Below are 14,357 nucleotides of genomic sequence, written 5' to 3'. Positions count from 1 at the left end.
ACACGTGCCATTTCCTGACTGGTTAATTTTACCCATTCTGACTGGTATGGGGTAGTATCTCACTGTGCTTTGGATTTGGATTTCCCTGATGCCGAGTGATGTTGAATGCTTTCTTGTGTATCTGTTAGCCATCTGGATGTCTTCTTTGCAGAAATGTCTGTTCATGCCTTCTGTCCATTTCTTGATTGGATTATTTATTGTTTGGGTGTTGAGTTTGAGAAGTTCTTTATGGATTTGGGATACTAGCCCTTTATCTGATTTGTCATTTGAAAATAAGTTCTCCCATTCTTTCAGTTGTCTTTTGGTTTTGTTGACTGTTTCCTTTGCTTTGCAAAAGCTTTTGATCTTGATGAAGTCCCAATAGTTCCTTTTTGCCCTTGCTTCCCTTACCTTCGGTGGTGTTTCTAGGAAGAAGTTGATGTGGCTGAGGTCGAAGTGGTTGCTGCCTATGTTCTCCTCAAGGATTTTGATGGATTCCTGTCTCACATTGAGGTCTTTCATCCATTTTGAGTCCATTTGTGTAGGTGGTATAAGGAAATGGTCCATTTTCATTCTTCTGCATGTGGCTGTCCAATTTTCACAACACCATTTGTTGAAGAGACAGTCTTTTTTCCACTGGACATTGTTTCCTGCTTTGTCGACGATTAGTTGGCCATAGAGTTGAGGGTCCATTTCTGGGCTCTCTCTTCTGTTCATTGATGTATGTGTCTGTTTTTGTGTCAGTACCATACTGTCTTGATGATGAGAGCTTTGTAATAGAGTCTGGAATTGCGATGATGCCAACTTTGGTTTTTGTTTTCAACATTCCTCTGGCTATTCAGGGTCTTTACTGGTTCCATATAAATTTTATTTGTTCCATTTCTTTGAAAAAAGTTGATGGTATTTTGATAAGGAATTGCATTAAATGTGTAGATTGTTCTAGGTGGTGTAGACATTTTCACAATATTTTTTCTTCCAATCCACAAGCAGAGAACGTTTTTCCATTTCTTTGTGTCTTCCTCAGTCACTTTCATGTGGACTCTGTAGTTTTCTGAGTACAGATTCTTTGCCTCATGGGTGAGGTTTATTCCTAGGTATCTTATGATTGTGGGTGTAATTGTAAATGGGATTGAGTCCTTAATTTCTCTTTCTTCTGTCTTGCTGTTGGTGTATAGAAATGCAACTGATTTCTGTGCATTGATTTTATATCCTGACACTTTACTGAATTCCTGTATGATTTCTAGCTGTTTTGGAGTGGAGTCTTTTGCGTTTTCCACATAAAGTATCATATCATCTGCAAAGAGTGAGAATTTGACTACTTCTTTGCTGATTCAGATGCCTTTTCTTTTTGTTGTCTGATTGCTGAGGTTAGGACTTCTAGTACTGTGTTGAATAGCAGTGGTGATAGTGGACATCTCTGCTGTGTTCCTGACCTTTGTGGAAAAGCTGTCAGTTTTTTCTCTTTGAGAATGATATTCACTGTGGGTTTTTCATAGATGGCTTTTATGATATTGAGTTATGTACACTCTATCCCTACACTGGGAATAGTTTTGATCAGGAAGGGATGCTTTAGTTTGTCAGATGCTTTTTCAGCATCTATTTAGAGTATCATATGGTTCTTGTTCTTTCTTTTATTAATGTAGTGTATCACAATGATTTGTGGATGTTGAAGCAGCTTTGCAGCCCAGGAATAAAATCCCACATTGTGAATAATCTTTTAATGTACTGTTGGATCCTATTGGCTAGTAATTTGGTGAGAATTTTTGCATCCATGTTCATCAGGGATATTGGTCTGTCATTCTCCTTTCTGATGGGGTCTTTGGTTTTGGGATCAAGGTAATGCTGGCCTCATAAAATGAGTTTGGAAGTTTTCTTTCCATTTCTGTTTCTTAGAACAGTCTCAGAGGAATAAGTATTAATTCTTCTTTAAATGTTGGCAAGAACTCCCCTGGGAAGCTGTGTGGCCCTGAGCTCTTGTTTTTTGGGAGATTTTGGATGACTGCTTCAATCTCCTTACTGGTTATGGGTCAGTTCAGGTTTTCTATTCCTTCCTGGTTCAGTTTTGGTAGTTTATACATCTCTAGGAATGCCTCCATTTCCTCCCAGATTGTCAAATTTGCTGGTGTATAGTTGCACATAATATGTTCTTATAATTGTTTTTATTTCTTTGGTGTTGGTTGTGATCTCTCCTCTTTCATTCATGATTTTATTAATCTGGGTCCTTTATCTTTTCTTTTTGTAAGTCTGACCAAGGGTTTATCAATCTTATTAATTCTTTTAAAGAATCAGCTCCTAGTTTCATTGATTTGTTCTATGTTCTTTTGGTTTCTATTTCATTGATTTCTGCTCTGATCTTTACTATTTCTCTTCTCCTTCTGGATTTAGGCTTTCCTTATTTTTCTTCCTCCAGCTCCTTTAGGTGCAGTGTTAGGGTGTGTACTTGAGACCTTTCTTGTTCCTTGAGAAAGGCTTGTATTGCTATATACTTTCCTCTCAGGACTGCCTTTGCTGTGTCCCAAAGATTTTGACCAGTTGTTCTTTCATTTTCTTTTGTTTCCATGATTTCTAAAAATTATTCTTTAATTTGCTTGCTGACCCATTCATCCTTTAGTAGGGTGATCTTTAGCCTCCATGTATTTGAGTTCTTTCCAACTTATGTCTTGTGGTTGAGTTCTAGTATCAAAGCATTGTGGTCTGAAAACATGCAGGGAATGATCCCAAACTTTTGGTACCAGTTGAGACCTGATTTGTGACCCAGGATGCTATCTATTCTGAAGAATGCTCCATGTGTGCTAGAGAAGACTGTGTATTCTGTTTCTTTGGGATGGAATGTTCTGAATATATCTGTAATGTCCATCTGGTCCAATGTGTCATTGAAAGCCTTTATTTCCTTGTTGATCTTTTGCTTAGATGATCTGTCCATTTCAGTGAGGGGTGTGTTAAAGTCCCCTAGTATTATTGTGTTACTGTCTACGTGTTTCTTTGATTTTGTTATTACTTGGTTTATATAATTGGCTGCTCCCATGTTGGGACATAGATATTTAAAATTTTTAAATCTTCTGGTCGGACAGATCCTTTAAGTATGATATAGTGTCTTTCCTCATCTCTTTTGATAGTCTTGGGCTTAAAATCAATTTGTCTGATATAAGGATTGCCACCCCAGCTTTCTTTTGTTGTCCATTAGCATGGGAAATGGTTTTCCACCTCCTCACTTTAAATCTGGAGGTGACTTTGAACCTAAAATGGGCTTCTTGGCACGCCTAGGTGGCTCAGTGGGTTAAAGCCTCTGCCTTCAGCTCGGGTCATGATCCCAGGGTCCTGGGATTGAGCCCTGCATTGGGCTCTCTACTCAGTGTGGAGCCTGCTTCCTCCTCTTTCTCTCTGCCTGTCTCTCTGCCTACTTGTGATCTCTGTCTGTCAAATAAATCAATAAAATCTTTGGAAAAAAAATAAAATGGGCTTCTTACAGACAGCATACTGATGGGTCTTTTTTTTTTTTTTTTTAATCCATTCTAATACCCCGGGTCTATTGATTAGGGGCATTTGGCCCATTTTCTTTCAGGGTAACTACTTAAAGATATGAATTTAGTGCCATTGTATTGCCTGTAAAGTGACTGTTACTGTATATTGTTTTGTTCCTTTCTGGTCTATGTTACACTTAGGCTCCTTCTTTGCTTAGAGGACCCTTTCAATATTTCCTGTATGGCTGGTTTGGTGTTTGCATGTTCTTTTAGTTTTTGTTTGCCCTGGAAGCTTTTTATCTCTCCTATTTTCAATGATATCTAGCTGGATATAGTATGCTTGGCTGTATGTTTTTCTCATTTAGTGCTCTGAATATATCATGCCAGTCTTTTCTGGTCTCCCCAGTCTCTATGGATTGGTCTGCTGCCCATCTAATATTTCTACCTTTGCAGGTTACAGACTTCCTTTTTAAAAAAGATTTTATTTATTTATTTAAAAGAGAGAGAGAGGGAATGAGAGGGGAAAAGTCAGAGGGAGAAGCAGACTCCCCACCAAGCAGGGAGCCTGATGTGGGACTTGATCCCAGGACTCCAGAATCATGACCTGATCTGAAGGCAGTTGCTTAAACAACTGAGCCACCCAGATGACCAGGTTAGACTTCTTGCCCTGAGTTGCTTTCAGGATTTTCTCTTTGTCTCTGAGACTTGTACGTTTGACTATTAGTGATGGGCTGTTGACCTATTTTTATTGATTTTGAGGGGGTTCTTCGTGCCTCTTGGATTTTGATGCTTGTTTCCTTACCCAAATTAGGGACATTTTCTGCTATAATTTGCTTCAATATATCTTCTGCCCCTCTCTCTCTTTCTTCTTCTGGGATCCAAATTATTCTAATATTGTTTTGTCTTATGGTATCACTTATCTCTTGAATTCTCCCCTCATGATCCAGTAGTTGTTTATCTGTCTTTCCCTCGGCGTCTTTATTCTCCATCATTTGGTCTTCTATATCACTAATTCTCTCTTCAGCCTCATTTAACCTAACAGTAAAAGCCTCCTTTTTTTTAATTGCATCTCATTAATAGCTTTTTTTATTTCAACTTGGTTAGATTTTAGTTCTTTGATTTCTCCAGAAAGTGATTCTCTAGTATCTTTTATGCTTTTTTCCCAAGCCCAGCTAGTATCTTTATAATTGTCATTCGGAATTCTAGTTCTGACATCTTACTAATGTCTATATTGATTAGATCCCTAGCAGTAGGTACTGTCACTTCTTCTTCTTTTTTATTTTTTTGAGGTGAGTTTTTTTGCCTGTCATTTTGCCTAGAGAAGAATAGATAAATGAGAGAACAAAATGCTAAAAGGGTAACAAGAACTCCAGAAAAATATACACTAACCAAATCAGAAGAGACCTGAAACCTGTGGGAGAACAAAGGAAAAAGAAAATATGATCAGGCTGGTGAATAGAACAGTGCCACACACTTGATTTTGGGTGTATTTTCATCTGTTAGAAGAAACTGCTTCCCAAAATTTTAAAGAAATAAAAACTTATATATACAAAAATAAGGGTGAACACAATGGAAGGATGGAATATGACTGTAAAGATGAAAATTAAAAAAGATTTTAAATAAGGAATTGATATTATAAGAAGTTGGTTGAAAAAATATAAAAATTAAAAAAAAGAAAGAGAATGTGATGAGGATGGATATTAGAACAAAGGCATACAATAGATTTAGGACATATTTTGATCAGTTGGAAGAAACTGTATCCCAAAGTTTTAAAGCAAGAAGAACTTATATGTATATAAAAACTAAGATTAGATACAATGAAAGGATAGAATATGAGTATAAAAAATGATAAAAAAGAATTTTTAAATATTTATTTGACAAAGAGTGATATCACAAGTAGGCAGAGGTGGGCAGAGGGGGAGGGAGAAGCAGGCTCCCTGCTGAGCAGAGAGCCCAATGTGGGGCTTGATCCCCCAGGACCCTGAAATCATGACCTGAGCCAAAGGCAGATGCTTAACTCACTGAGCCACCCAGGCACCCAAGAATTAAAAAAAGATTTTTGAAAAGGTATTGATAAGATAAGATGTTGGTTAAAATAGGAAAAAGGAACAATTAAAAAGAAAAAAAAAGCAATGAAAATTTAAAAAATTTAATTTTGAAAGGGTAAATAATCATGGGGAAAAAGCCATGAATTCTATGTTCTGTAGTCCCCTAGCACTGGTGTTTTGCAGTCCTCACTGATCAGTAAACTTGGTCTTGGCTGGGGGAGGGCCTAATGTAGTGATTCTCAAATGCTTTTCCCAAGGTGGTATTTCACCACCCTGGCCAGGGGCCAGGCTAAGCAATCCACTCAGGTTTGCTTTTGGGAGGTTTTATTCCCTGAAAGCTTTCCATACAGCTTTGGAGGTTAAGAGTGAAAATGGCAGCCTCACAATCTCTGGCCCTCGAGATGCTGAGATCTTGGGGTCCCACTCCTCAGTGCACCCTCAGAGAAAAGCAGTCGGTCATGCCTCTCTTCCTGGTCTCTGGCTGCACTCTGAGCTCACCCAGCCTGTGACCAAGCATTTCTATCTCCGGCACACAGCCCCATTTGGAGTCTCCATACCCAGCAGATTCCTGCAGTGTGCTGCTGTACCACTCTTCCCATTGAAGAAAGGGTGGGGTTCCTGCTTGAAGAGTACTGGCCCAACTGTGCCAGGGATCATGGTTTATGGCAACCTTGAACTGAAAACCCACTCCTTGGCTCTGTCTCTGTGGCTGGCTTCCCTGCTTTGATACCTGGGGGATTTGCCACACTCAGACACCCCGGTCTTTCTGTGACCCTGAGGTTCCTGAGACCACACTGACCCAGTGAGGATTGCACCCCCAGCTTAGCCACTGGAGCAATGTCCCTCCACGGAGTAGACTTCTAAAAATTCCAATTTTGTGCTCTGCTGCTCTCTCACTTGCTGGGAGCTGGCCTCTCCTTCTGTAGTCTATCTTCCCAAGTATCACCTCGGGTTCACTTCCCTGCATATCCTACCTTCCAGAAAGTGGTCACTTTTCTGTTTCTAGAATTGCTGCTATTCTTCTCTTTGATCTCCTGTTGAGTTTGTAGGTTTCAGAGTGGTTTGATAATTCTCTGGCTGAATTCCTGGGACCAGACAAAATTTAGGTCTCCTACTCCTCCACCATTTTGTTTCTTCTCCCTGATTATAGATTTTTTTATGTCTTTCTTTAGTTTTGTCATTTTTTTGTTCCATGTATTTTGAAACGTCCTTCTCAGTTGCACAGTGATTTACTGTTGTATTCTTCATGAATCGATCTTTTTTTATCACTATGAAATGTCTCTTTTCATATCTGGAAATAATCTTTATCTTGAATTCTTATTAGCATTTTTCTTACGCTTATATATAAGCATTTGCATGGTATAAATCTACCCTCTTCCAACTTGCCAGTATATTTAAATATAAAGTGTATTCTTATAATATAATTGATGATTTATTAAATCTGACAGCCTCTGTGATTTTATTGGACTAAGTCCATTTATAGTTAATAAAATTACTGAAGTACTTTGATTTAAATGTCATTTGTTAGTATTTGTTTTATATTTATATAATTATTTTTTGTCTCTACCTTCTTTTGGATGAATCAATTATTTTTTAGTATTCTGTTTTATCTGCTCTGGGAACTTTTTAGGCATTCCTCTTTCTGTTTTTTTTTTGGTTCTAAAATCTTCAATGTATACTTTTAAGTTATCATAGTTTGTCTTCAAAAAATAAATCACTTCAAGAACAAAGCACAAACTAAAATAGTGTAATTCCATTTACCTTTCTTCCTATCTTTTGTGTATTTGTTTTAGATTTTATTTCTACATGTGCTATAAAACTCACAGTACATTATTACTTTCTCTTAAACAATCAGTATTTAATATATATGACAGATTTTTAAAAGGTGTCGTGTATTTACCTAGATATATACACTTTATATTACTTCTTATTCTTTCCCCAGAAACAGAATTCTATTTAACCTCATTTTCCTTCACCCTGAAAATTATTTTTCACCATTTCTTGAGATATTAGTCTGCTCAGCACAAATTATCTCAGGTTTATCCTTCTGAAAATGCCCTTTCTTTGACTTTACTTATGAAAGGTATGTTTATTTGCTGGAGATAGAGTCTGCATTAAGTTTATTTCTATCTATAGTTTAAAAATGTTTACTCATTGTCCTCTGTCCCCATTATTTATGTTGAAAAAACAACTGTCATTTGTATCCATGTCCCATGTTTGTAATGCATCTGTTTTCTTTGGCTTCTCTTAAGAGTTGCCATTTACTACTCATTTTCAGTAGTTTCTCCTTTGGGAAAAATCTTGCCTATGTCACTAAGGATAGGATAGGAAAGGAAAGGAAAGATAGGATTGAAATGTAGCAATAAGCTGTTTTTCCCACATTCACTGTGATAACACTGGGGACTTTTCACCTATGTGTTGACAGAATTCTGAGGATGATTAGTCTTTCTCCTCACACAAGGTCCCCTTTCTCTGAGAGAAGGATTTAATAGCTGAGAACAATATGCCTTGTCCCACCTGCCCAGTAGATTTCAGTACCTCTAACCCTTACAAAACAGACATATCTGCCCCCATTTTAGCCACAAAAGATGTCCCTTCTTATTCTTTTTAATCAGGGTCCTATACTGAGAATATGAAATCTATGTGCAACATACATCATCAGGGGTTAATTCTGTTAGAATACCAACCACAGATCACGCTTAGATACCAGAGCAGAAATAAGTTGATACAGTGCATTTTTAAAAATTATTTTTGGAAATACCAATTTTGATGTGCTTACTCTTTCCAACTTCATATTTATTTTGGAACAGCCTAGGCAACAACTTCACTCCCACAGTAAACTCATGCTTACCTGAGTAGCACTAACCCTGTGGCCTGACACACTTCTGGAAAGTCTCGAATTACCAAGGCCCCAGCTGTATTTCCACACTGCAGCAACCATCTGCCTGTTGGTCTGGGAAGGAGCAACCCACTCCAGGATGCCTGGGGCCACATGCTTGAGACTCCAGAACTAAATTCTCATTTTGCCTTTCATCTTCCTTTCTGAAAGCTGCAGAGCACAACATGTTGACCTTGGATACAAGGGAAGTCAAAAATAGAATATTTTCAGTGAAAGCCATCTGAGGACAGAAAAGAAAACAGAAATGTACAACAGTAGTCTAGTATGTTGATTGTGAAGGCCAGAGGCCCTGCCACATTCTAATTGACATACTCTCAAATTAGATGTCTTTGCTGGATTATATAACTCCATCAATTCACCACTTCATCTTAAAATGAGTTCATTTTTGGTGAAAGATTTATGAGGGGACTAAATAGAAGTGACAACACAAAACTAAGCAAAGCTCATAGTCCCAATTGTAATGCTTAAAACTAGGCCAAAGGGGAAAATATCACGTGGTTAATACCATCTAAAGGTTCCCTTAATTGACCAGAGATTTTTTTGAATAAGTAACTTCCTATGTTTGGCTAGATGTTTATATTTTCTTCTGTCCTCCTAGGAGATTTAGGAGAAGGAAACAGGGATTAGAGGCTTTAGCACATTTTAAATATGTCAGGAGCCATCCTCTACCTATGGCTCAGTCTGGAAAAGTCAGGAACCAAGAAATTAAAAAAGGTTTAGGAGAAATCCTTTTATCATCCCTCTTGGACATTATCTCCAAAAGCATCTTCCTTAAATCCCAGGTAAGGCAAGGTACTTTTTTCCCACTTACTGGGCAAGGTGGGTATGACTGAAATTAAGAGCAGAGGAAATACATCCAGTTTCAAATACCCAGGAAGGAAACAGACCAACGCTTTTGGTAAATGCTTGAAAAGATTGTCATTCCATTAAAGCTCTAATTTAAGCAGAACTTGAAATTCAGTGAGGACTCCTTGACCCACATTTGTGGTGGTGCTGGTAGAGACTGTTGAGGGGTGCTCTCATACAGCCCTACAAGCAGAAAAATTCTCATGAAAGGTTGGCAACAGTATCCTCTGCTGACATAAACCTCTGTGTGCACTTCAGTCAACATCAAAAAGGTAATGAATAGTCAAGATACTTTGTTTTTTGACACTCTAATTTGTGGTACATGTGGCTTAAGGTACCTGTATCTTTCATCAATGTTTGTGGTCCTTCTTCCATTGCTAACAGAATGCTGTCAGAAACCTATTATGCAGCTGAGAATGGCTTCATATTCAGCGGCAGCATTCTAAAAAACATAATACTGCTAATACAGTTTCACCATCTCAATGTAAAATATTCCAGTGACAAAGTGTCAGTAGTAAGGATATCTAATTGGAAAAATGGTTTAGAAATAGATTTTCAGTAAAAAAAAAAAAAAGTCATCATCACTAGCCATCAGGGAGATTCAAATTAAAACCACATTGAGATATCACCTTACACCAGTTAGAATGGCCAAAATTAGCAAGACAGGAAACAATATGTGTTGGAGAGGATGTGGAGAAAGGGGAACCCTCTTACACTGTTGGTGGGAATGCAAGTTGGTGCAGCCTCTTTGGAGAACAGTGTGGAGATTCCTCAAGAAATTAAAAATAGAACTTCCCTATGACCCTGCCATTGCACTACTGGGTATTTACCCCAAAGATACAGATGTAGTGAAAAGAAGGGCCATCTGTACCCCAATGTTTATAGCAGCAATGGCCATGGTCGCCAAACTGTGGAAAGAACCAAGATGCCCTTCAACGGACGAATGGATAAGGAAGATGTGGTCCATATACACTATGGAGTATGATGCCTCCATCAGAAGGGATGAATGCCCAACTTTTGTAGCAACATGGACGGGACTGGAAGAGATTATGCTGAGTGAAATAAGTCAAGCAGAGAGAGTCAATTAGCCTATGGTTTCACTTATTTGTGGAGCATAACAAATAGCATGGAGGACATGGGGAGTTAGGAGAAGGCAGTTGGGGGAAATTGGAAGGGGAGGTGAACAATGAGAGACTATAGACTCTGAAAAACAATCTGAAGGGTTTGAAGAGGTGGGGGCGTGGGAGGTTGGGGGAACCAGGTGGTGGGTATTAGAGAGGGCACGGATTGCATGGAGCACTGGGTGTGGTGCAAAAACAATGAATACTGTTATGCTGAAAATAAATTTTAAAAAATGATTTAAAAAAATTCAGAGTTAAGAAAAAAGCTTATTGAAAATGTGTAAATTTTAAATGGCCAAGCTGCTGGTGATTACCAGCCAATTATTCTTTAGGTAGGCAATTACTAATTCCACTTAGAGTTAAACATTGAAAGATTATAACCCAACCTTTCTGTATAGAAAAGATTGTTTTATGAACCTAGCATAATGGAAAATCATTAGTAGAGCAAAAGTAAATAAAGTTAAAACAATCTTGGAAAAATCATTTGAGTTTAAATTTCAAATATATATGAAAGGGACTTCAAAAGTTGGAGAAAATTGGTCTCAACTGAAATTTGCCTCCAATGTTTGGCTACCTTTCAGAAAAGTAGAGCTACTCTGAACTGGCTTTAATCTTAAATAGCTAATTGAACTTAAAAAAATTTCCCTCAAAATTGAAATTCATAAATTAATATTTAGTAAAGTTGTTTTAAATTTTTAAATATTTAAAATTTTTAAATATTCAGGTCTGTATTAATCCTCCATGCACATTTCAAATGGATATAAATTCTCTTAAAGGGTTTATCCCTGAATGGGGAAACATAGATTAACTCCAATTTAAAAGCAGGTTAAAAACCAACATCTCATAGGAATACTTTTTCTAAATTAAAAGTTTTAAGTCTCTTTGAAAATACAAAACCTTATATTCTAAGTATTATTTGGTCAGATTCTTTTTCTGCTTTATCCAGGGAACACAAATGCAAATAGAAATGAGTTTGTCATTTTGAGATGGTATAAAGATGAATGAAATCCAGAATAAAGTTAAAAATATGAACATAGTTTAGGTTCTAAAATGCTGAGGTCAAATAGCAGTTTTCTGAGTTACATTCAAATTCCATTCAGGGGGTCCCTCTTAGCTACAGCCCTTCCTCCTGCTTCCCACATTCCAGTTACAATCAGTTCATTGCTTTCTGTTCTGTGAAGTAATTCCTCCTAGTGTCTTTCTAGGACAGAACATCCTTTCAGTGTATGAAGCCCTTGTCAGGAAGCATTCCCAAATTAACCCCATTTCTCCCATTCATATCCTTCTTCTGGGTTGACTCAATTTGCTCCAAAATGGCTTCCTGTAACAACAATTCACTTGGTGCCAATTATGTGCAAAGCTTTTATAGCTAAACTATGAGATCACCAGAAATAATCCTACCTCTCCACTATATCCAAATGCCACATCCTCCAAAAAGCTTTCTCTGTTCATTTATTTGGAATTACATTCTTCATTTCCTTTTTATTATAATTACTTTGTACCTCTTGCTAATGCATATTTAATTCTGCTCTCTGTTGTGGTTATTTGTATGTTCAGCCCATGTGTTTCTGGGTTCATACTTAAATGGAATAAAAATAACAACAGAATGCTATTTTCTACTTTCCTGTTTTTTTTTTAATCTGCTAATTCCAATTCCAGACCTCCAAATATCCTGCCCTCAATTACATTTAAAAGTACCAGTGGAGTAGCTCAAAGGTACTTATAAAGGAGACCTCTGCTACTATGACAGCTACCAGAGGACTTTCTCTTTTTCTCTGGCTTTTCTCCCACCAATCACCACCACTGCTGACATGTTCGATGCTGCTCCATATTTTCCAGAGTTTTCAGTATTCTTACATTCTTGTGGTAATAGCTTCTTCAGTTTCTTCCAGCAGCTTCCTATAACTAGAGCCCAGAAACCAATTTCTTGAAATAGGCTAGAGGATCAGAATTGATATGAGCACTTTATCTTCTAGGGCCTGTCAGACACTCATGACTTTAACATCATTGTGTATATAGACTTCTGGAATTCTGTTCTAATTAGACAAAATTCAAGCCCAGCCATATCTAAATTCAGGGAGAGAATATGTTTTATACAAAGGTCAGGACCTCTGATACACAAATCTTTCCCAAAAAGCCTTTGAACTTTGTGAGAGTGAAGACACTGTCTTTTGCATTTCCATGTCCAACAGCAACCAGTACGGTATTCAGCATAGAGTACATGTTCAGTGAATCTAGGTTGAGTAAATATATTCTCACCAATAACACCTAGTGTGAGGTTATGCACCTAATAGAGCCTTACTGCATTAGTTTACACAAGATAGAATAGTCACACTATACAAAATGATGACTTTTAGTAGGAAATTTTGATTTTAAGATAAATTAAAAATTGATTTTAAGATAAATTTAACAAATACTGGAGATATGGGCTCCCTACTACAATTTTGAAACTCCTATCACTCTCAAATTGTTATATTTTTACTTCACTTTGCTTTCCAGTCAAAACTCTTAAAAATGATCTACATTTTCTTCCTCTATACCCTCAAATCTTATCTACTCCAAAACCAACTGTAATTTGGTTTGTGCCTTAATTACAACACCAAAATCATCCTAGCCAAGGTCACCAAAATCATTCTAATCGCTAAATCTAACAAACAGCCTTCACTACTTGTCTTATTTGAACTCTTTACAGGTGCTGACTAGGTTAAAAACAATCCTTTCTTGAAAACACTTGTTTCTTTGCATACACAATTCTACTTTCTTCTGTTTGTTTCCTATTCTTCTAGTGTCTATCTCCTGTGCAGGTTTCCTTTCTCTGCCCATCTGTAAATGTTGGTACTTTTGTCATAGGTCCTTTTCCTTTTTTCCAAATGTTCTCATGGTTGCTATTACCTTTTGAATGCTGAAAAATACAAAATCCCAACCCAATTTTCTCTTCTGTGTTTCAGATATGGTTGTTCAAATGCTACTGACACTTTAGGCATACCTCATTTCTTTAACCTACTAAAACGTGCCATAGTTTCTCTCCTAATTTTGCACATGATATTTCTTAAGCCCAAGCTGTGCCTACTCAGATAACCTTCCACCTCCTTTCTATCTCAATTTGTTACCAAATAATCTTGTTAGCTTTTAGTTTAGATGACATTATATCCATAAGATTCTGAATTAATTTCAGTTCACAGCATATACCATGTTCTCCCCTGCTTTTGGATCTTATAATATATATGAAGATTAATATGAATTATACCCACATTTTGGAGCAACAAGAAATTTCATTTTTTAATTTCTCTAATTCAAATTAAATCTGGTTTAAACATCTATCCCTGGCTACTGGGAGATTTAATTTCAGTCATCATTTGAGCCCCTTTCCAGACTACATTGGATTTGAAAATATCCCAGACTTACTTTTTGCTGAAAAACCATGAAAGGGGCTTTGTTCCTAGTTATGGTTGTCATCCTAGGGATGATGTTTATCTAAATCCATGTGGTCCATTCAACATGGAAAGCACCAATATTTCTATGATGAGAAATGGGCAAAGGGATCTTCACTTTAGCTGTCAATGCCAAGGAGCTTAGTGCTCATTCCTGATCACATGCTATGTGTCTTCCACTCTATCCATGTATCCATATACCACTTAAATGCTCCCTCACCTCTTGGAGTGCTGTATTAGAGTGAAACACCAGTCCCCTAATATTTATATAAACCCCAATCTCTGGTTCTATCCAACATCTCTAAGAAAATCACCATTTCCCCAAGACTAAAGCCATTTAGTTTTCCTTTTAAAGAATTAGCCTCTATCCTCTGCTGTTCTGAAAACATTTATCATAACCCCTGTTAAAGAGCTTGACACACAAAGTCTTACTTTTCTCCAAAAGTGTGACCGGAGATATGGGTAGAGATGCAGTGAGTTCACTTAAGTGTAAACCAACACAGGCCCTGTTCTTCCAGGGCTGTGGGAAGGAAGTACATTATTTTTCACTTGTCCTGCTATGTTCCCAGGAA

Source organism: Lutra lutra, chromosome X, assembly GCF_902655055.1.
Source record: "Lutra lutra chromosome X, mLutLut1.2, whole genome shotgun sequence".
NCBI classification, from domain to species: Eukaryota; Metazoa; Chordata; class Mammalia; order Carnivora; family Mustelidae; genus Lutra; species Lutra lutra.
Note: the sequence above shows the minus strand (reverse complement) of the source record.